General features: G+C 43.6%; 1 long non-coding RNA gene across 1 annotated transcript in view; it reads right to left on the bottom strand.

The window, feature by feature from the left end:
• Positions 1–23341, bottom strand: part of LOC144366409 (uncharacterized) — a 43897-nt gene that overhangs the window by 9425 nt on the left and 11131 nt on the right. Inside the window, exons 2-3 of the long non-coding RNA XR_013425513.1 lie at positions 19280–19411; positions 6614–6741 (exon numbers count right to left, since the gene is read on the bottom strand). This is a non-coding gene — a long non-coding RNA (uncharacterized LOC144366409). The remainder of the gene's footprint in view (positions 1–6613; positions 6742–19279; positions 19412–23341) is intronic.

The raw sequence follows: 23341 nt of genomic DNA, 5'->3' as shown, positions 1-23341 counted from the left end.
CACTGCTGAGGCTGAATGAGAGGCAGACAGTCGGCCTCAGATTTGGCAAAGGGGACAAGGGTGATCTTAAAAGTATATCTAAACCCTGTTTTGTAAAAGTATATCTAAACCCTGGAGGGGTAAATATGAGAAAGGAAGCAACTGGAGAAAGCAAATTTGAACACTGGCTTTTGCTGTAAAAGGAGGAAGACATGGGTAGTTGCCAGTGGGTATCATGGAGTGGGGACTTCGTAACATGAGGTACTACACTTGGAAAGCTGTTGGGATTGGACCAGAGAGGGAAAAATGGTGATCCAGAAAACAGAGGTGAGTAGCATGGAGTCCTTGAGGAAGCAGGAGGAGATGAGCCTTGGGTGCAGTGGCAGGGCTGGCTTAGAAGACAAGCACAGTGTGGTTGTTAGGATAGGAGGGGACATGAGTCTTCGCGCTTGGTCGAGGGGCTGGGGGAACATCTGGCATTCCCTTCTGTTTCGATTTTTCGTAGAAATTAGATAACAAATTAAGGATAAGAGGAGGTTAAAGAGGTGTTAGGTTTGAGGAGAGGCCATGAGGTCAACTCCTACAGTGTGGGAGAGGGAACTGTTCTTAGAGATGTAGGGTTGGAGGCAGCACCAGCAGTGCCCGTGGGGCACTAGTTCATGAGTTAAAGGGAGAAACTGTCATTAAGTGTCCTTCAGCAACAGTTAGCTGCGCGGGAGCAGGGGTAGAACGAGCTGAAACCCGGATAGCCAGAAGTTTTCTAGGAGAAGAGACCAAGAGCAGGGGTGCTTACGTAAGGGGATTGCTGCGAGGGCTATAGAATTCAAGCTGGGAGGAAAGAATAAGGGTTGGAGGAGGGTGGTGGGAGAAGGTGAGGGATTAGCAAGAAAAAAAAAAAAAACTCATGGCTCTTACAATTTTAGGTTTTGTTGGGACTGAAGAAATGGAGCAGATGTCGTAGTCTCCCAAAGAGTGAGGGAGTGACTTCTGCCAGAGGGGTGGGTGGTCCAGTTGTCAGCTGGGGTCTCCATGCAGCTAGGGGCTCTGGGTGACAGAATCATGGCCTGAAAGTGCTGAGAACCACAGCCAGTCTGTATGGCCTCTGGGCATTTTGCCAACAGTATTGATTGACAGGGGAGGCATTACTTTCCGCCTCTGCCGCTACTTTTGAGTTCTCGCACTATTTTGGAGTTCTCGTGGGGATTTCCGGGGATTCCCCGAGAGTTCCCATTGGTTGGGGAAGTGCAGGAGGAGGGATTTCCCGGAGAGATATTTCCGGCTGGGGGTTCCTGGAGGAGCCGCCGTGGCATGCGGGAGAATTCCCCAGGAGCTTGGGTGAGGTTTCTTCTTGCAGTTCAAAAATAAAGTTTGTTCCTGCTTCAGTGGCTCGTGATTTGTGTCCAGCCAGACTGCGGCATGAAAGTGCAGCAAAGAACTAGAAGGCACCTTCCTCTGCCCCAGACCTGGGTAAGTTAGGTGTGGATGTTGGAGCAAGGAAGAGGGGCCAGAATCTTCTGGAGAGTTGTTTTGAATCTGTGACACATGTTCTTGTGAATTTCATCATTATGCTGAATGTCAACCAGAAAGTTACTTGGACAATTTGGGAACATTTTGAATTAAGGATGGTGATCGAAGAGCCTGGTTTCTCAAATCTCACAGTAAAAAAAAGAACAAAGAAGAAGAAGAAAGGCAATACAAGAGGGCCCTTAGATCCCCAGCACCACGAAACAAATTGATTTTTGTTTTTTGTTCATCAGTGTGATTTTGCTTAATGTGAGTCAGTCCCTTCAACTCCTACTGCTGATCACACCTGGTTTTAAGAACTGGGCACTAGGCTCTGGACAACGACTACAGCAACAGTTACTCATTGAATAGCAACATTGCAGTCCGCTTTTGAGGCATGCTCTCATTTTCTTATAACAACCCCAGAAGGCTTGTGTTGCCATACCCATTTTCATAGGTGATGAAACAATCATATAAGTGGTGGAGACAGCTTTCAATTTCTGGACTTGCTTCAAAGTCTGTACTTTTCCACTCATCTCAATGCCTACCACAGGCAGTGCTGTCCTGGGTACTGGGTTTTGGGTAGTGACAAGGACATAGCCACACCCTTGTTTCAACCTCCATCACAGTTTGGAACTTCTCTTTCATATACCCAGTATTTAATCTCTATGGCATTTCCCTTTTGGGCCTAAGCCATCACACAGATGCAAAAATACTTAATAAAATATTAGCAAATCATGTCCAACAACATATTAAGATTACATACCATGACCCAGATGGTTTTATTCCACAAGTGCAAGGATGGTTTAAAATATGCAAATCAATAAATATAATTCATCACCTAAAGAGGATTAAGGCCAAAAAAATCACTAAATCATCTCAACGGATGCAGAGAAGACCTTTGACAAAATTTAGCACCCATTCATGATAAAGACACTGAAAAAACTAGAGATGTAAGGAACCTACCTCAATATCATAAAGGCTATATATGAAAAATCCAAAGCCAGCCTCATAGTAAATGGGGAAATACTGAATGCATTTTCTAAAATCTGGGACAAGACAAGATGTCCACTCTCACCACTCCTATTAAATAAAGATAGTGCTAGAGGGCTGGGGTTGTGGCTTAGTGATAGAGCACTTGCCTAGCAAATGTAAGGGACTAGGTTTGGTCCTCAGCACCACAAAAAATAAACAAAATAAAGTATTGTGTTCATTTATAACTAAATATTTTTTAAAATATGGAGCTAGGAAATCTAGCCAGAGTAATTAGGAAAGAGAAGGAAACAAAAGGGATAAAAACAAAAAAGGAAAAAGTCATATTTTCACTGTTTGCACATGATTTGATCCTATACCAAGAAGATTTAAAGAACTGTACCTAAAGACTGTTAGAGCTAATGAATAAATTCAGCAAAGTAGCAGGTTACAAAATCAACATACCTTTCATATATCCCAGCAGTGATTCTGCTGAGAAAGAAATCGGGGAAACAATTGCTTTCACAATAGCCCCAAGAAAATGAAATAACAAGGCATAAAGCTAACCAAGTGAAAGACCTCTACAATGAAAACTATAGAACACTGAAGAAAGAAATTGAAGAACTCAGAAGACGGAAAGACCTCTCATGTTCTTGGATAGGCAGAATTCATATTGCTAAAATGACCATACTACCAAAAGGAATATACAGAATTGATGTGGCACCCATCAAAATATCCATGACGTTCTTCACAGCACTAGAAAAATCAGTCCTAAAATTCATATGGAAGAATAAAAGGCCCAAATAGTCAAAACAATTATAATCCAAAATAATGAATAAATAATGCTAGAAGCATCACAATTTCTGACTTCAAAAATCTACTACAAAGCTATAGTAACAAAAACTGCATGAGACTAGCATAAAAATAGGCACCTGATCAATGATACAGATTAGAAGATATAGAGAAAAACCTGTGCATCTACAGTCATCTGATCCTTGATAAAGGTGCTAAAAACATACAATGGAGAAAAGATAGTCTTTTTAACAAATGGCACAAGGGAAACTGGTTACTCATATGTAGAAGAGAAAAACTAGATCTTTATCTCTCACCCTGCACAAAAGTCAACTCAAAATGGATCAAAGATGTAGGAATTAGAAACTACGCAACTGCTAGAAGAAATGTAGGGTTAATCCTACAACATATAGGCACAGGCAATGGCCTTATGAATAGGATACCTAAGGCTCAGGAAATAAGGCCAAGTGTTAATAAATGGGTTGCTATGGAATTGAAAAAGCATCTGTACAACAAAGGAAACAATTATCAATGTGAAAAGAGAAGCTACAGAATAGTAGAAAATCTTTGTTAGCTATTTTTCTGACAGAGAATTAATATCCAGAATTTATAAAGAAATCAAAAAACTTTACACCAAAATATTAGAAATCCAATTAATAAATGGGCAAATGAACTCAACGCATACTTCTCAAAGAAATACAACAGCCAAAAAATACATGAAAAAATATTCAACATCATTAGCAATTAGGGAAATGCAAATCAAAACTACACTGAGATTTCATCTCACATCAGTCAGAATGGATGAATGGATAAAGAAAATGTGACACATATAAAAAATGGAGTTTTATTCAGCCATAAAGAATGAAATTATGTCATTTACAGGAAAATGAATGGAATTATAGACCATTTTAGGTGGAATAAGTCAAACTCAGAAGGTCAAGGGTGGTATATTTTCTCTCATGAGCAGAAGCTGGAAAGGAAAAAGAAAAATGTGGGGGTGGATCTCATGAAAATCAAAGAGTGGTCTGTATTAGAAAGGGACGAAGGGGTGAATGGTGGGGATGAAGGAGAGAAGTAAAGGGGATCGATATTGGCCAAATTATATTGTTATATTGTCTGCATGTATGAATATGTAACGACAAATCCCATCATATGTACAACTATAATATCCCAATTAAAAAATGTAGAAAAACAAAAAAAAAGACCAGGAACAAGACAAGCATGGCTGATTTGCCCACTATCTGGTCTATATGGAATTAGAAATTCTAGCCAGACTAATTAGTCAAAAAAGAAAAAAAAATGGTATCCAAAGTGGTAAGGAAGAAGCAAAATTATCTTTGTTCACAGATGACATGATCTTATATATAATAAACCCTAAAGATCTCACACAAACACAAAAGAGCTACTAAATCGGTTCAGCAAAGTTATAGGATACAAAACTGACACACAAAAATCAATTTCACTGCTATACATTAAGAATGGATAATTTTTAAAAGAAATTAAGTCATAAATGGAAAGACGTTTGATGTTTAATGCATTGGAAGACTTCACACTGTTGAGGACAACACCACCCAAAGGAGTTACAGATTCAATGTCATCCCTATCAAAATCCCAGTGGTGGCTTTTTCTCCCTCCAGAAATCGTGAGACCCCCCAAATAGCAAAAAAAAAAAAAAAAAAAAAAAAAACTTCACAAAATTTTTAAACATTTCCTGACTTCAAAGCACACTGCAAATCTAGAGTAATCAAGACTGTGATACTGGTGTAAGGGCAGACCTCTGAGCCAATGGAATAGAATAGGCTGCCAAGGCCATTCAATGAGTAAAGGATAATTTTTTTTTTCAACAAATGGTTCTGGGGAAACTGCAAACCACATGCAAAAGATTGAATAAGGACCCTTGGCTACAACATACACAAAAATTCACTCAAAAGAGATCAAAGACCTAAATCACCGGAAGTAAGCCATCTGTAACCCTTGTGTGAACTGAGCCATGCGTAAATTGAGTGATGTTGAAGCCATCAGGCAGGGAAGCCTGGTTTTGGGAACTCCCAGTCAGATTCTACTGGTCTGAGAATGCCCAGTCCATGTGGCACCCTGTTCAAGCTCCCTGTCAAGTACTAGCATAGTTCCAGAGATTGGGTGACCCAATGAAGCCACTCAGCCTCTCGGAGATGCATGTGGCTTGCCAAAACGCCCATCAAGCTGTTTACTGCAAGACCCTGCCACACCGAGGAGAAGCTAGCGCAGAACCAAGACACTTCCAGCTGAAACACTTCCCCTGCCTTTGATGTACTCCCCCTTCAATGAAGGACTGGGGCCTTTTCCCAGTTGTTTAGTTACAGCTCCTATCAGGACTGGAAGACCCTTCAGACACTCCCCTCTTTATATCTGATTTCTGGCTCTCTTTATTTCTTACTGATTATTTTAGACTTAATTTCCTAGGTGGCTCACGCCTCCTGAGCAGGAACCTACCAGATGGATTGGAAGACTCCACACTGAGGACAACACCACCCAAAGTCGTTTCCAGAATCAGTGCCACCCCTATCAAAACATGCAGGTCACCTGGCAACACTGAATATAAGTGCCATCACACAACGGTTAGAAGAAAACGGGAGAAAATCTCCATGACATTGAATTTGGCAGTGACTTGTTGTATACTATACACCCACATTCGTAGTGGTATTGTTCCCAACAGCTCAAAGATGGGAGCAACCCAAGTGACCACTGACATCTAAATGAACAAACAAAATGGTAGGTGCTTAAAAATGAGGAGGTTCTGACATGTTAGGACATCCATGAATTCTGAAAACGTGCTAAGAGAAGCCAGACAGGAAGGGACAAACACCCGTGATTCCCTGTCTTCAAGGCACCTGTAGCTTATGGAGACAGACGGGGGGTCAGCAGTTACCAGGCTCCAGGGTCACAGGGTGATGGTCACTGTTTGATGCACACAGACTGTTGGGCACGGTGAATGGTTCTGGAGAGCCCAGCCATGGCTGTAGGTTGCAGTGTACTTAATGCCACCTGAATGCAGGCCATCAAAGTGGGAAACCCTATGTGTGTCTCACCACAATAAAAATCATAAATAAGATCCAACACGGTTCATAATATGATGAACGGGGCTGGCATGTGGTTGTGGTGAGGAGGTGATGATGCCTCCTGGGGACATGGTAAGTGAGCTCCAGCTCCTCTGGTGGCCCAGCGACTCACACCAAGTGCACGGATGACTGCTCTGTTGATGGACTCCCGGCCAGCAGGTGGACAGGACTCAGAGGGCATGATCCAGCTCTGTTCCACCCTGGCTATTCAGGGATCAGGTGCAAGGTTGAAGGCGAGGCTGAAATCACCTGTAGGGCCATTCGCTTACCTGCCTGGCAACTGATGCTGGCTTTCTGCCGAGACTTGTGTTGCTGTAGGTAGAAACCCCAGAGGGCTCCTCTCCAGGTGGCCTAGGCTTTCTCACAGGATGGCAGCTGTGTCTCAGAGGTGACCTTCCTGAGAGAGAGAGACAGGTATCACACCTTTTATATCCTCAGCTTGGAAGTTGCTCACTGGCACTGCTGTCAAAGACTATTCATGGGTGCAGTAGCAAAGTTCCCCCAGGTATGAAGTGGCGTGGGACAACAGGAGCCACCTCCTGCTTGAGAGTGGCAAGGCTCTGGGAGAACACTGGGCCTAGAGAGATTTCTGTGGTCATTCATGGAAGGCAGAATCTCCCGCCATACTGCAGGTGAGAGGAGGCCACCACAGAAAGATCTGGACAAGCTTCCCCGGCAGAAGCCACAGAAAAACCTGCTGTCTCTCCTGCCTCTCCTTCCACCCAAGGGACGGCTTCTCAAACTTGGGGCAAGGCTAGGGTGCCCTTTGCCTTCCAAGCTAACAGAGACTTTGAGACAAAGAGCTCTTCAAAAATTTTACCTGATTTTTGTTGCTGCTCCTTCTTTCTACAGGTGAGACAGCTGAGAAGGGATTGCATACATATCAGACAGCATGAGGTTTTCAGAATCTTTACTTGAGCCACCAGGCTTCTGTCCTGACATGAGACATATCCACTTTCACCTGCCTTACTATGAATTCCTTTTACCAGATTCTTAACCCTTCACTCAGAAACCACCTGTAATTAAAGGCCTGCTTCCATTTCTGGTGGACCGCCGACAGTTTTCAAGCCACCCACCCACTACCTCTCACCTGTGCAAGTGGTAAGAAGGCCTGTGCTCCCTCCCCTGGAGTCCTAGCAGGGCAAGGTGGGTTTGTCCAAACCACACAATCCCTAGCCGTGTAGGGGCCTGCACATCAGCCCAACCCCGTCACCATAAAACCCTGAGCTGGGAGTCCCTCCCCACTCTCTCAAGATATTTTCAGACCTGAGAGCCTGCCGTGCTCCCCCTAGAAAGCCTTATTGTATGGATGGTGAACTTCACACTCTTTTAGTGCATGTGTGGATCATCAGTCTTGACCTCTGAAGCAAAGTCTGTATGGCTGGGGAGACTTCATCCTGCCTCCGTGGGTGACTATCCCACTACTCCAGTCTGAATCCTTTGAGGAGCACAACTCGGGTTTTCAACTGGACATCTTTATGCACAGGTGTGAGGAATCAAATTGTTGCCCTATATAAATTATGGCTCGTTTACAAAAGCACACTATAAAATGACAATCATGCCTAGTTGCTGGATTGGAACAGATGCACTGTTAAACCATGCATAACTACTTGCTTCCTGTTTCATTTGGTCGTCTGTCAATGCTAGAGAGTGTTGGCAGTTGCAAGTTAAAAAAAAAAAAAAACTATGGCAGAACAAGTTGATGTTGAGAAGAAAATGAGTCCACCAACGTTTCCCTCTGTAAAATGCAACTGTTAATTCTTACTGCAGTATGTCTCTGCCCATCTAATGGCAAACACTTGCTCCCGGGGAAGTTGGATGCAGCACTGGCAAGGTCAGGGGAGTTCATGTCCTGGGTGTGTTTGTGTGACCACAGTGTGGAGAGGGGACAGAAGGTGATCAGCATGGATGATCTCCCAGTGGGGTCAGATCTGCAGTCCTGTCCTGTGAGTATGTGTTCGCTGCCTCAGATGCCTGGGCCTGGAGGAGCCATCTTGAACAGGATCAAGGGGACGCATCGTTACCTTGGCCTACGAGAAGGGTAGTTCTGAGACTAGTACAGATTGAGGGAAACCTGGAATCACAGTGCTGAGGGGCTGATGGCCCTGCTGTTGCCTACGACAGGGAACAAAAGAGGGGTAGGGGTCTCTTTGTTTGATCCCTTACCCACTCTACCTTTAGGTAGAGTCCAGCACTGTGAAGAAAGTATAGCCAAAGATCAGTGGAACTCCAGCACCTGGCAACTGTAGAAAAATGTGACCATCCTGATCCTGAAAGAGCAGGAATTTAACACATGGACATGGTAATTAAAGCAGGAGACTTATTCCCATGGTTCTGGAGCCCCAGCCTCTAAACTCAGTTTCATTGGTCCAAAGTCAAGGCACTACAAGCCCAGAGGAGGGACTATGCCTCACCTGCTCAAGGTGGCAAGACCTTGGCTTTGTGGCCACCTCTTTCCAACCTGCCTCCTCTTCTGAATCTCATCAGCTCTCTCTGTGCCTTCCCTCATAAAGATCCATGTGATTGCACTCAGGGTCCACCCTGAAAACCAGGTCATCTCCTCACACCTGCAAAATCCTTCTTTGATGTATAAGATAACATCCAGAGTTTCCAGGAACTAGTATAACCAGATTTCTGGCAGAATAAATCTCTCTTGTCTACAATCTCTCTTGTCTCCCACCCTGTGCAGTTGAAGGAATTCAGAACATACCCTCCTAAAATAAGTTGCTCTGCAATATTGATTATTTTAAGTCACATGGAAAGAGCAGGTGAAGATCACTGTGATCTTCCTTCTTAAAGCAGATGAAATTGCAATGCAAAACATGTCTTCCCTAGGTCAGAAGGAAAGTGTCATTGTCATCAAAGGGAAAAGTAGAGGCTGGGGGAAACCTGCACACACAATTCTTTACCCTAACTCTTACCTTCCTAGTGATCTCCACCAAACTAGCCACTCCAGCCCAAGCCCCCCTTCCTGGTCACATTTTCACAGTGGAGTACTCCATCAACTCAGTACCTAGATGCTCAACTCTGCTTCTATGGGTCCTTGTTTCCTTATGAAAGTTCTGATGCTATGAAAACATTTGTATTGAATAAATTTGCATGTTTTCACTGTTGATTTGTCATATGTCAATTTAACTCTCAGGCCCCAAAAAGCTTCAAGAGGGTACATACAGGTAAAAGGTGCCTCCTTCATGGAGTCTGTAGAGATCAACTTTCTGGTGGGCTCACAGAGGAAATGAAGGCACCTATTTGGAGGGGCAAATAGGTGGGAACAGCTGCAGTGGGGGGTAAGGAAATATGGCACTGGGCAATCTGTCATCAGTTGAAACGAGAGATTGCAGTCCATGCATGAGTGTGTGTGTTTGCAACAACAGCCCCCAGTGTGCTGGGCTTCACTGTGCAAGGCATCTAAGTAAGAAGGCAAGGAGACAAGGACAAGGCCTGCTGTGACTTGGCCTCTGAGGCCACAGATGTCACATCCATTTTGTTCCCGGGTAGGAAGTCAGTAAGTCCAGTTCCCCCTAAAGGGCAGGGGAGTTTGGCTCCACCTTTGCAAGCCATATCAAGGAAGTCTGGGAATGTCTTTCAAACCACTGTTGAACTTATCTGTTGTAGTGGTGAGGATTCCATGAGACAAAACGTGTGCTACTTACAACAGTGTCTGGGACACATCAGCCAATTTGAACAATGCAGTGTCCTGGCAAGTTCTCCCACATGGGGAAGCCCCCAGAATAGGAAGATGAGAGAAGAGAGCCTCTGTGGCTGCCAGAGTTGGGAAGGAGTGCAGTGACTACTCTTCCACCTCAACAAAGGTTGAGCAAATATCTGCCATTTCACTTATCATACATTCTATGATTCTCAGATTCTCATGGTAGGTCTTTGAGGGATGGGGAGGCAACCCTTATTCCCAATTTTTCAGATGAGAAAAACCGAGGCTCATGTCTCATCATGTAACATCTCACATAGTTAATGGCTCTGTGTAAACTAGTGTCCTGGATTCTCTGGACCTGATAGTTTGTGAAACTTGCTACATAGCAAGTGAAACTACAAGTAACTAGCCTTTGTTTCCCTCAACTGTCTTTTGGGTCAAAGGTTTTAGGAGAGTGTGACCAATGCAGTTTGGCTTGGATGGGAATGAACACAGATTCAGCAGTGTCTTGTGTCCCAGACTAACCTTTCTTCACTGGGAACAGATGCTGTATCCTTTAATCATCTGTAAACCCTAGAAGGTGGACCTTCTTTGTAAGGAAGGACATTTCAATAAGCAAGTGGGTGGTGATTTTTTGCATGTGAATTCTAGGTGCACCAGAGTAGGACTTTATTTCCCAGGACTTCTTTTCCAGAGGGGAGCATTGAGATGAAATTGACTGCTTTGTTGCACACATGCTAGAAGCAGCAAGAAGGCTGAAGAAGTGGGCTTTGGGGACAGGCTTGTCTTGTATGGCCTACTGAGGATGAGGTAGACATTTCTAGCAGCAACATAAAAGTAGGAAAAGATGAGAGGCAGAGGCCAGAAATTTTGGCAAAGCTAAGAGATCATATGTGAATTAAGGCAGTGACGGCAGCAAAGGAGAAGAGACAGTTCTGGGGTGTCACCAACAGAGTTTGTATACAATCAATGTGGTATGTGAGGAAAAGGGAAGAGGCACAGATGACATCTGGTTTAACTAAGAGGTACAGTTGGCAGGAGTCTTCACCCTGTCAGCACTTAGATGGGACCGCACCTAATGTTTGAGCATGTTCGGCAGTGCTGATCCCCCCACCCCCCTTACAACACCTAATAACTCCTCCCATTGGCTTGGCTTGGCCACCAAGTCACGCAGCCACCCCACTGCTCCCAGTGTGAAGCTGCAGCTGAGGGGTTGAGCTGCAGAGAGGGGCCCCAGCCGCGGAAGCACAGGCGGAGAGCATGGGCTGCAGCCTCTGGAGCCCCACTGCGCTCCAAGCCTGCACAAGCCCAGGTGCAGTGAGGCAGAGCTGAGGTGAGCCTGCAGCTGAGTGGTGAATAGTGGAAGTAGTGCAGACCTGGACGGATGCTGGGACTCAAGAGTTGACCAGTGGGTTAACTCTTATCAGCTAATTTTGGACCTGTTAGAGTCTGTAAACAAGTCAGTATGGCGCCTGGCATTTTGCCAGAGGGAGTGGTTTGTGAAGTAACAAAAGCGAGCCATTAACTATGGAGATTCCTTATTGGTTGACTGCTGTTTGTAGTTTATGTTAATTAAGATAAGCTGTGTGGAATGTATAAATACTGCTCCTGTCCTACAATAAACGGCTCCCACTCCTGCTGTATCAATGTACATAAGTTGTTCGTCACCCCCCGCCCCCCCCCTACTTTGCCCAGCCAGCCAGACTGTGGCATGGACCAATAGAATTACTACCTTTTTCAAACCCTGATCAGCATGTTAGGACCAGTAGTGTTGACCTAAGTGCTGTATAAACCCATAAACTAGCATTCCTATCTTCCATCTACCGGAAGCCCCAAGTAACCACTGTGTGTCCTCCCAGAGTTTTGGTGCAGATATAAGCAAATATAAACATGTGTTCTTCTTTCACATACTGGTATACACCTGGCTTTTTCATTAAAAAATATTTCCTGACATCCTTCCACATAAATCGTCTTCATAATTTGTTTCACAGCCATGTATCAGGGTTCTCCAGAAAAACAGAGATGAAGAGAGAGAGGGAAGGAGGAGGTGTTGGGGGAGGCAGCAAATGTGTGTGTGTGTGAAGCAATTTTTTTTATAGTAACTGGCTCACATGATTATGGGGGCTAGCAAGACTGAAACCTGTAGAGAAAGGTTGGAAATTCAAATAAGAGTTGATTTTGCAATCTTGACTCCAAAATCTTGAGAGCAGGCAGCAGGCTGGAAACTCAGGCAGATTTTCTGTTACAGCCATGAGGGGCAGAAACCTTCTACTGCAAACATGTTTTTGCTCTTAAGGCCTTCAAATGACTGATGAGGTTCACCCACATGGAGAACAAGTAATTTAAAGTCAACTGATTGTATATTTTTATCACAACTATAAAATACCTTCACAGAAACAGGTAAAGTGGTATTTGACCAAACAACTGGGCACTACAGTCTAGCCAAGTTGACATATAAAATTAATCACCCCAAACTGCACAGTAAGTCACTTATAGATGGCAACAATTTATTTAGTCAATCCCATGATGGGGAACATTTAGGTTATTAGCAAATTACAAATTAATTACTCAATGTATAACCTTTATCTAGTCATTTAATACATGCAGGCATATGAGTAAATCGGAAGCAGTCTAGTTGCTAGGTCCCGGGGCATATGAATTTGCCACTGTATCAAATACTGCCTTTACAGCATTTCTCCGCCCAGCATCATGTGAGGCTGACTTCCCACACCTTGACCAAGACTGACATATTTAGGAACTTCTGCCTGATTGGTAAAGATGATACCTATGTACTTTTTGTTTTCTTTTACCAAGGAATAGGTGTAGTTGAGATTTTAGGTAGACAGGTCAAATTTTAGGGACTCTGGACTATGTGGACGGTAAGGCAAATAGAGGAAATGAGTAGTGGCCTGGAAGGAATGGAATCCGGCCATGTAAGAGCCTTAGCATGGTGCCTAAGGGAGCACACAGATTTTAGAAAGATGTAAATAGTAGGTCCACTGACCTAGACCTGTTTAAAGTGGTAATGAAATGAGTCACTGGAAAAGGAGGAAATGAGAACTGAAGAGCGTGAGATACAGGAGACAGAAAGAAATGGTTACCTCTGGCAGAGCTGGGTTGGTTAGGAGACAACAGTGGGTATGAAAAGTGTGAAGGACAGAAGTTTGTGGGTGGACAGCAGATGGCAGGCACCTTTTCAAGGCAGAGGAGGAGAGGAACTTTTGGAATAACAATTAAAACAGGGAGAATTAGATTCTCTAGTGGGAGGATGGAAAGCACAGGCAGCAGATGCTGCATTACACACAGGCATGTGGTTCCTGCCACCAGACCCAGGATTCGAGATAAAGGGGAGACTGTTTGCTGGATGACTCATCTACGTGGATATTGATTCTACAAACATTTACTAAGCAGCTACTCTGTCAGCACATAGAGCCAGATTCCATAATCATGTGCATAGGAGAGACTACAAGATGGATAGGTAGAGGGGTTATGGGAGTATAAGTGCCAGATGATTTGGTCCTTATTGCACCTTCTTCTTAGTGTGCTTGAAAGTGATACCATCACAGGGTCTTTGGACATGGAAAATAAGAAACCTGACTTTGATAAGGAAGCAGTACCTGAAGAAAAGGAAACTCAGGATTGCGTGTGGAAAGAACCCAGGGATTCAGCATGGAGGCAGACAGGGTGTTCTAGAAGAGTGAGATTATTTAGGTTCAGAGGTACTGTCAGAGAAATAGTGAGAGGCTGGATCCAGAAGCAGAATCACTGGACATGAGGGAGATGACAGTGGGGGTGCACATTCACTTCAGCAGTGCCCAAGGGTGACTTGAACAGAAGTGGGGAGGGATTACTTGGCCTCTATTCCAAGAAGAATGCTGGTAAACATTTCTTTTTTAATTTACTACAGAAAATTTCAGACACCAATTACAAAAGTATAGCAAATTCCTATCTATCTTCCACCCAGCTTCAACAATGATCAACTTGTTTGGCAACTCTACCCCAACTCCCCACTTTAATTTCTATCTGGAGTATTTAAAAAATTTTTTAATCTTTATTTGTTCTTTTTAGATATATGAGACAGTAAAGTGTGTTTTGACATATTATAAAAAAATAGAATATAACTTATTCTAATTAGGATCCCATTCTTGTGGTTGTACATGATATGGAGTTTCACTGGTCTACTTAAAGTATTTTAAAGTTTAACATTATTGTTAGTATGTATGTCTTAACAAGGAATTTTTCTTCCTTTTAAATGCACCATAATGCCATTATCACTACTAATAAAGTTAACAATCATTTTAAAAATCTATTTCAACAAGAGCAGACTGAAACATTTGCTAGGGATTCCAAATTTTAGCACTGGTGTTTAGGAAGTCAGCCAAGAAATGCCAATATAGGGCACAAGATCAATTAATTCTTAGATGGTGTCATTAAAAATGGTATTGTAGTGGGCTGAGGATATAGCTTAGTTGCTAGAGTGCTTGCCTTGCATGCATAAGGCCCAGTTCAATCCCCAGCACCAAAAAAAAAAAAAAAAAATCTTTAAAATGATACTAATTAAATGGGCAGAAAATTCAAGATAAATGTATACAGTAAGCATCTATTAAGCATAAGCTAACCTTTCTGCCAGGTAACATTACATTACATAAACCTACCTCCCTCCATATTGTGAGAAATTCAAAGTTTGGTGGTGCATTCTCAAAACAGAGTATTTAGCCTTAATTGGGATGTAAGATCCAACTGTAGCCATTTTAGCTACATCTTTTCCCTTTGCTTGCCCTACTATTAAAATCAGCCAATTGTGTAGATTGTAACCCTGAGCTCCTCCTATCAGGGCAAGGGGCAGCACTGCATTAGGGATAAAAGCAGGTGCACCGCCTACCCAGTGTGCTCCCTAGCCAGATTTGATAGCACACCCTTCTGGCAGAAGTAGATCGCCTTACCAAGCTACTTTTAGGCATGGGTTTGATTCCTTGCAGCACCCCGGTATTTCTAACAATTTTGGTGTCCAACATGGGGTTCCATATGTTGTCTAAGGGGTCCTGGGGACTACCTCCATAGAGGAGACGCATCCTACTGCCTTATGACGACCTTGAAGTGGGGGAGTAAATTGTGATCCATGAGGCTAACAACAGATCCAAAATCAAAGGTAGATCAACAACGTGAAGGAAGAGCCCAAGCAAGTACCATGGCAACCAGGTAACACCATACATGGACCAAGGTAGAAAAATCTATTCTCAAGAAAGAAGTACTTCCTTTGTGGTCAGGACATCCTGGAGGTTATGTGGGTGTGACTGAGACATGAGTGCAAGACCCACCCCCCAAGGGGTGGTGGTGTGAGACTATTCAGAAAGATGAGACCATACCCAGGAAAGTGGGATGGGGTGTGTGCCAGAGTTCCCCAATAAGGGGAATTAAGCATACAAGGGATCAGGGTGCTCAAGAAACCTCCAATAAGTCAGGGGGTGGAGGTGGTGAATTGAGTACACAGGGGGAAACTTAAATTACAAGAACCTACAAAATACGGAGAATAAAAATTCTAGGCCCAGGGACAGGGATGAACCAGGGAAAGATCCCATAAGTATTCTTTTCCTTTGAGGAGTCCTAAGCAGAAAAAATACACAGTGGTGATGGTGGGCATAAACCTGGCCCCATGGAGAACGACTGGCCACCTGAACCTTTGATTTCAGGGTCCACATAGCTGATAGAGTCTATTCCCAATGTTCCCAACTGCACATACCCTTCCCATGTCTAGGTCATACTATAAAAATCTGTGATAGGTTCTATTTTAACTTTTTTTTTTTTTTGGTGTGGTGCTGGGTTTTAACCCAGGGTCTTGTGCATGCGAAGCAAGTAATTTACCAACTAAGCCATATCCCCAACCCTATTTTAACTTTTAAAGGGTCAATTTACATTGGTAAGAGTGCAGATGCCTTTGAAATTACTAACTTATGCGTTTTTCTAGGTGGTCAGCCAATACGGAAAACATTTGTTTCTATAAAATGTTTAAAATGCAATGTCCATTGTTTTTAAGGATTTTTCTTTGGCAGGAATAACTGACTTAAAGCGTTAACTAGGCTTTTCTAATGCCTTGGTTTCCATCGATAACCTGAGTTTAAAAAGGGCAAATTAGATTTAACATATGGGATAAACATTTATGAATGTGTTCATTAGAGATGTCTGATTAATTTGCAAAGTTAAAATACTGAAACATCAACTGCTAAGTATAAGTGCTCTTGACTTCTTTGGGCCCACCAACTATGTTTTTGTAAGTGGGTAAATGGAAGAACAGTTTTAAGGCGGCTTTAGTTTTGGTCCTAAATTAAATCAAGGTTACTAAAATTCTAATACATGTAACTCTATATGCAAGGAATAAAAAATGTTTCAACTGTGTTTTGGTTAAAGCACTATAAAAATAGTAAGTAGTTCATCTTATTAAACAGGAGTAATTTGGGGGGCTGGGGTTGTGGCTCAATGGTAGAGTGCTTGCCTCACATGTGTGAAGCACTGGGTTCAATTCTCAGCACTGCATATAAATAAATGAATAAAATAAAGGTACATCAACACTAAAAATATTTTTTTAAAAAGGAGTAATTTGTTTAAATTCATAAATTTCATAAGTTTGTCTAATTCCAGAATGTAAATTTAAGAAAGAGTCAACAACTGAAAGAAGGGAGATATAAAAAGTTATGGTTATGAAAATGTATGTTTCTGGATAAGGTATTTTGCATGACAAAGCTTTGTTTTTGTGCTAAAGTCCAAGATAATAGAGAAGACAAAACTAAGAATGTAAACAAGTAGTTGAATGTCTAAGTAAGTTGCAGAAGGTTTGTGGAACATAAATCTCAAAATGTTTGTGTATGATTAAGTTGGCTGTAATTTACTACAGTCAGGAAAAAATATTTAAAGATTTTCTAACGTTAGATTTTAAGTCTAAAACATTGATCTGTTCTTATCTAGCAAGATAATTTCTTGGGCCAGGCTGTGGTTCAGTGGTAGAGCTCTTGCCTAGATTGCACTAGGTTTGAGGCACTGGGTTTGATCCCAGATACCCATAAAAATAAATAAATAAAGGTCTTGTATCCTTTATTTTAAAAAAAGATAATTTCTTGTGTCTGTTAGGTTTTATTAAATAAAGAAACTAAGTCTTAAAGGAATTAGAGTTATAGCTTTTGTGGGGTGGGGGGACATCAGGGATTGAACACAAGGGTGCATAACCTCTGAGCCACATCCCCAGTCCTTTTTATACTTTTTAGAGACAGGTTCTCCCTAACTTGCTTAGGTCCTCACTAAGTTGCTGAGGCTGGTTTTAAGCTTACAATCCTCTTGCCTCAGCCTCCCCAAACTGCTGGGATTATAGGTAAACACTACTATGCCTGGCAAGTTTGTGTCTTTTTTTTTAAAATATATATATTTTTTAGTTATAGATGGACACAGTACCTTTATTTTATTTATTTATTTTTATGCAGTGCTGAGGATTGAAGTTAGTGCCTCACATGTGCTAGGCAAGCACTCTACCACTGAGCCACAACCCCAGCCCAGGTTTGTGTCTTTTAAATGATAACTTTATAACTAGTTAAATAAATATTATTTTAGGTTATTACAATATAGTTGGCTCCCTAAAATATGTGACCAGAAATATATTTACATTAGAGAGCTTATGAGAACACTTTACCAAGATGCTGTGCTCTAAACTAAAGTTGTCCTGTAGTGGTCATCTATTATACTTATATAAAAATAACAAATTTAGGGATTTATTAATGTCATTTAATGTTATATAACTGAATAAAGGTAAACTGTTATCAATAAATTATATATAGAATTTGTGTTTTTACGCTGGGATAGAAATTTAAATATATTCTTGGAAGATAATAAGGAGAGCCCAATTTGTTTAAAGGTTGAATATGTGGAACATGGAAGCCACTTTTTTTCCTTCCACAAAAAGAAAGTTAGGCACTCTCTTGGCTTCTGTTTCAATTCATGTTTCAGATGTAAGGTTTAGATTGTTAAATGATATTCATATGGACTCAGGAAAAAGTATATGACAACATTGTAAAATGATATTCAAGAAAGAAGCAAAGATCAACTTCAGAAATAAAACACTTTACTTAAGATTAGCCAAGAACTCCACTTCACCTGAAAAAAGGCTCTGCCTTTCACCATACTTCATGTTAGGATGGCTTCAAAGAAGGCTGAACTTAAGCTCTTTAAAGTTATATTCAAAAGATAAGTTTTTTTTGTTATAAAAATTACTCTGATCTCAAAATAAACAATGGATACAAAACTAGGTAAGAGTTTGGGCAAATTATAAAAGGCATGTAAGGTTGTAAGACAGTTTTAAAAGACAGTAAAGGATCACATGTGATTGAGGTGATAAATTTATGTGTTTTGGGAGAGGCAAAATAGATACCAAAGCTTCATTAGTGTTATTATAGAAATTGTTTCTTGGTTCAAAGCTACTATACAAACTGAATTTCTTGTCTCGTTTATTTCATTTTGTATTTTCCTTATAGAACTTTTTAAACATTTGCCTGTTAATGTTTTGAAGTACTGCTTCTAATAGAACAATCTGAGTTAATTTGAGATAATGAGTCATCACCTATAGAACAAAACAGGACATATGGCTGACTTCTTATACTAAACCCAGTTAAATGGAAGGGGTAATATAAAAATATGAACATTAAAGTTACTGGTGAAACTGACCTGCTGGATGATTAAAACCCAACTTGGAGACCAAAGTCAAGGAAGTAAAAGGGCCAAGGAAAGAGCAGCCAACATTCTGGCCCTTGCCCTCTAAGGTCAGCCAGGACACAGAGGACAGGACCCCGCTCAGGGCCCTGCAACTCTGATGGGTAAGCCAACCTTCTGACCAGGAGGATGGAGAAGACCCTACAGAACAGGAAGTTAACCAGTGCACATTCTGCAAAGGGTCATTGGAGAGGGAAATGTCCCTGATACTTCCAAGAAAAGCCACATGTGGTCAGCAAGACCCTGGCCATCCTGGCAGTTGGCACAATTGGTAGAGGAAAACCTAAAGGAGCCAAGAGTGATCCCTGACAAATCTTGACTGACTCTGTAACAGTAAATAAGGACAAGGTTAATTTTCGACCAACTTGGCCTTCAACACCTGGCAGGAGAGTCAAAACACCGCCGTTCATGGACATTTAAGAGATCAGGCAATGGCTCTATTACTAGAGATGTACGTTTATGTCAGTCCTCCTGAAAGTACGTAAAACTGGGAGGTTGTAAAAGAAGGGTTTTTATACAGGAAAGCCTGATAACTCACAAAATGTCCGCCAGAGTCACAAGCTTGCTCCCAGTCAAATCAAGACCTCTGTGTGTTCCTTCGTTCTTCCTCTGCTTTAATATTGGGACTACTGTCGAGGCTCCTCTTTGGCCACTTGATTTTAATCAAGACCTGGAAAGAAGACAAGCGTCAAGCACCTGGAGAGGACTTAGCACGTGCTTCTAACCATCAGGACGGCTCTCGAGTGCTAAAAAGGGAGACTCGTCGCCGTGTGCGATTTTCACCTCAGAAACTTTAAGTCACCTAGGATGGACGGCAATGCCAAAGGATGCAAAAGTGAAAGTGAGGCCGACGGTAGGAAAGAAAAGGGGGAGGCCGTGAGAAGGAGCTGCACCCCCCGCACCGTGTCCACGCAGGCAGGGACCCCGCCGCAGCTCTCCCACCCGGCGGGGGCGGCGCTGCGGCCTGACGGACCACAGCGGGCGGGGGCCGCCGGGGGGAGCGGCCGCCAGGCCCCGCGGCACGCCCTGGGGCGGAAGTGCCCCGCAGAGCCGCTCCACGCTCGCGTCGGACCCAGGGCACCCCGCATTCCCAACAGCACACAGCGGGCCCGGAGACAGCGGGCGGGGACGGAAAGTGACGGGCGCCATCTTCCTCCCGCCTCCCGGCGCACAAACACGAAACGCGGGCCAGCTCAGAGCTCAGGATCCCCGCAGATTCACCAGCGCCGGATCAGAAACGAGCGCGGAAGCGACCAGCCGGCGAAGCGGACTGTTCCTCAGCGGCCCCCACAGCGGCCGGCCGGAAGCTGGTCCGCACTTCCGGGATGACGTCATCACGCCGCGACTCCTGCCTCGCGGACTTGTGGACGCGACAGTGGCTGCGGCGTTGTGGCCCCGGGGCCCGAGGGGCCGCCCCGGGTGGCCGTCCACGCTCTCGCCCGCCGTGCAGGGCGCCGTTCTCTCCGCACTCTATGAGCCCGAGGACCGGAGGGGAGCCCCGCGTGCACAGGGCCGAGTGCATTCCCCCGAGTCCGGGCCGGGCGGGCCGCAAGGCCGGAAGGGACGGGACGGGACCACCCTCGGGGCCCGGTCCGTCTGGCCCCGGGAAAGCAAGCCCGATCCGCCCTTTTCAGCCTCGTGCGTTGGGCGGGAGCGGGAGACGCGAGGAGCATCTCCTACAACTGCGGCCGGGGCCGTGTGTATCCTCCAGAGGTGGCGGTCGGAGGGGCGTCGGCGTTTCAGAGCCGCGCAGAGGTGGGATTCACGGCCGGGGCGGGGAAAAAACGGTCCCCAAGGGCAGAAAAACGGAAATCGTCGCGGAAGAGGCTTAAAAACCGGAACAACGAAGGGGAACGCCCCTCTCGCTTCAGGACGGCGGGGTGTTCGGGAAATGCGCGGCCAATACAGATCCAGAGAGCGGAGGCGGATTGCGAATTGCTCAGTGCATCTCCCTTGGCACCTCGGGGAGCCTCAGTCCACTCTTGCTGGATTTCCAGTGGCAGCTATAGAAGCAGACTGCATTGAGGAAGAAGAAAGGGCTGGAGTCTCGTGACCTCAACCCAGAATCCAGCAGAAACTCTAACTGGCACTTACACCTATATTATGCAGCCCAGAATAATACATATCCTTAATAATAAAAATACACTTGGCCCCCATTGTTATAAGAGATGATGATGATTAGATAAAATCATCAGAGCTATTCATGGCATAAGTTAGGATTTGACCTAGCCTCCTAGTTGCCAAGCACTAGTCCTTTGTCAAGTGGTTTCTAAGTTGCTGACCTTTGGGATTTAACTTATAGGTAAAAGGGAATGCTTGTGGTTTTTTCATTCTGGTGTGGCAGTGACTAAGGCCGGGAGACATTCATTCATTCATTGATTCAGATCAACTGTTGTATGCCAAGCCCTGTCTTTGGAGCTAGTAGTACAAAGGTGGACAAAAACGACAACATATCTTAAAGTTTGATTTGGTCAGAAAGAAAAACATAAAACAAATATAAGCTAGACATTATGAAGGAGACTCTGTCTTAGCCTGGGAAGTATGGATACCATCCCTGAGGAAATGACATTTGAACTCAGAGATATGGATGAAAAAGTAAATATATTTATTATATTTATGAATAAAATTTAATAAATTTATATTATATTTTTGTATTTGATCTTGATGCCGTGGTATTTGAGGCCTTATTGAGAGCTGACTCTCCCTTTTCTCAGACTGTTCCCTCCCAAGATTTGCTAATTCCTAGAAGTATAAAAAACTGGCCACTAGGAGAGTGTGTTTCATATACAAACTAACTGCTATAGAGCCCAGAATCCCCCTTCCCACCTCCCTCTGGCTTTTATACTCTAGGCCCCTGTTTCCCCTGTTATTAACACCAGGGCCAGGTGGGAGACAACTTGGGACAGCCCCCAGAAGTCTGCAGAAGTTATACTGGCCAAGTCTGAGGTCGTCTATGCTGTTTTACTGTTCTTTCCCACACAACCTACAACACAGGCTGTTACCCATGTCTTCCTCTCACTCGGGACCAACCTTGGTGCTGCTCTGGGTAGCCCTGCATGGCATGGCACAACATGCCCCTTCTTGTACATTTTAACAAACTATCTTTCTAAAGACAGGTGTCACCTAATATGTTGGCCTCACCACACCTAAATAATAATAAAACCTTCATCTTAGAATGTAAGAAATCAGGGGCTGGGGTTGTGGCTCAGTGGCAGAGCGCTTGCCTCACATGTGTGGCACTGGTTTGATCCTCAGCACCACATAAATTGAATAAATAAAGGTATTGTGTCCATCTACGACTAAGAAAAAATTTTTTTAAATGTAGGAAAACATGGAAGGCTTCTTCAGGCAGAGGGCCTGAGACAGGTAGGCACGTGACATCTCTCAAGAATCATGAGAAGACTAGGTTGACAGGAGTACAGAGGTCTGGAGGATGGGAGAGGAGCTGAGGAGGTTGGCAAGGTGTGTTAGCTTTCTGTTTCTGTGAACATACCTGAGAGAAACCAAAAGAGGGAAGATTTATTTTGGCTTGCAGTTGCAGGAATTTGAGCCCATGGTTGCTTAACCCTGTTGCTTAGATCGTCGGATGGAAGAGGTCTGTATGGCTGCATGGAAGCAAAGATAGGAAGGGGCTGGGTGCTAATACCCACTTCAAAGGGAAACTCCCATTGACCTCACTCCTTCCAACTACACCTCACCTACTAAAGGATCCACCACCTGTGGATAGTGCCACAGGCTGGCAGCCAGACTTTAGCATATGGACCTTTCAGGCACATTTCGGAGTCAAGCCATAGTACAAAGACCTCTACAGACTGTGTGGCCCATGTTAAGGGTGTTAATTTATGTTGAGACTGAGTACTGATTTTAGCTCCAATCCTGAAAGTAGAGCGGCCAGAGTGCATGGTTCATCTCTGATGCTGGTGAGGAGAAGGTGGGCACTTTCACTGGGTAAGTAGGAGCTCCAAGGCAGGACATTCTCTAATCCAATTATTTTCTCCCCAGTTTTACTTCTTTGGCACTCTCTTCTGTCAGCCGGAACACCGAGCAGTGAGTGGTGCCCATTCTCCTGCCCCTGAGATCCAGGTGAAGTTGGATTTCTGCCCTTTCCTGTACACCATCTGGACATCTGGAGTGGGAAAAGTTTTCTGCTCCTTGTCCTGAATCATCTTTGCTTCATATATCTTACCCAAGGACAGGAGTCAAGGGTAATGGCTGGATTTCAAGCCTGAAGGAATGGTTGCACCATTAACAGATCAGAGGAATCCCGAGGAGATCTGGCTTTTTCATGGAAAGAATCTAGGGTTATAGAAGTCAGAAAAGATTTTAAGAGTAATGGGAAGAGGATAATGTAGAGGAAGGTTATGGTCTGTCATTTGGAGTTTTTTTTTTTTCCTTTGGTTTTGTACCAGGGATTCAACCCAGGGGTGCTCAACCCTCCTATATACATCCTTCCCCCCAGCCTTTCCAGTGGAGTGATGATCATGAGGTTTGTTTAATTCACCATTGGTATCTACGTTATGACCATGTAAATATTGTTCCCAGCAGAGCCACATTGTATAATGTAATTAATTTTCCTTTTTTATACGCTGGAGGTAGTTAT

The sequence above is a fragment of the Ictidomys tridecemlineatus genome, chromosome 8 (assembly GCF_052094955.1).
Source record: "Ictidomys tridecemlineatus isolate mIctTri1 chromosome 8, mIctTri1.hap1, whole genome shotgun sequence".
NCBI classification, from domain to species: Eukaryota; Metazoa; Chordata; class Mammalia; order Rodentia; family Sciuridae; genus Ictidomys; species Ictidomys tridecemlineatus.
The sequence above is the reverse complement of the archived record's forward strand: the minus strand, read 5'-3'. Positions and strand labels throughout refer to the sequence as shown.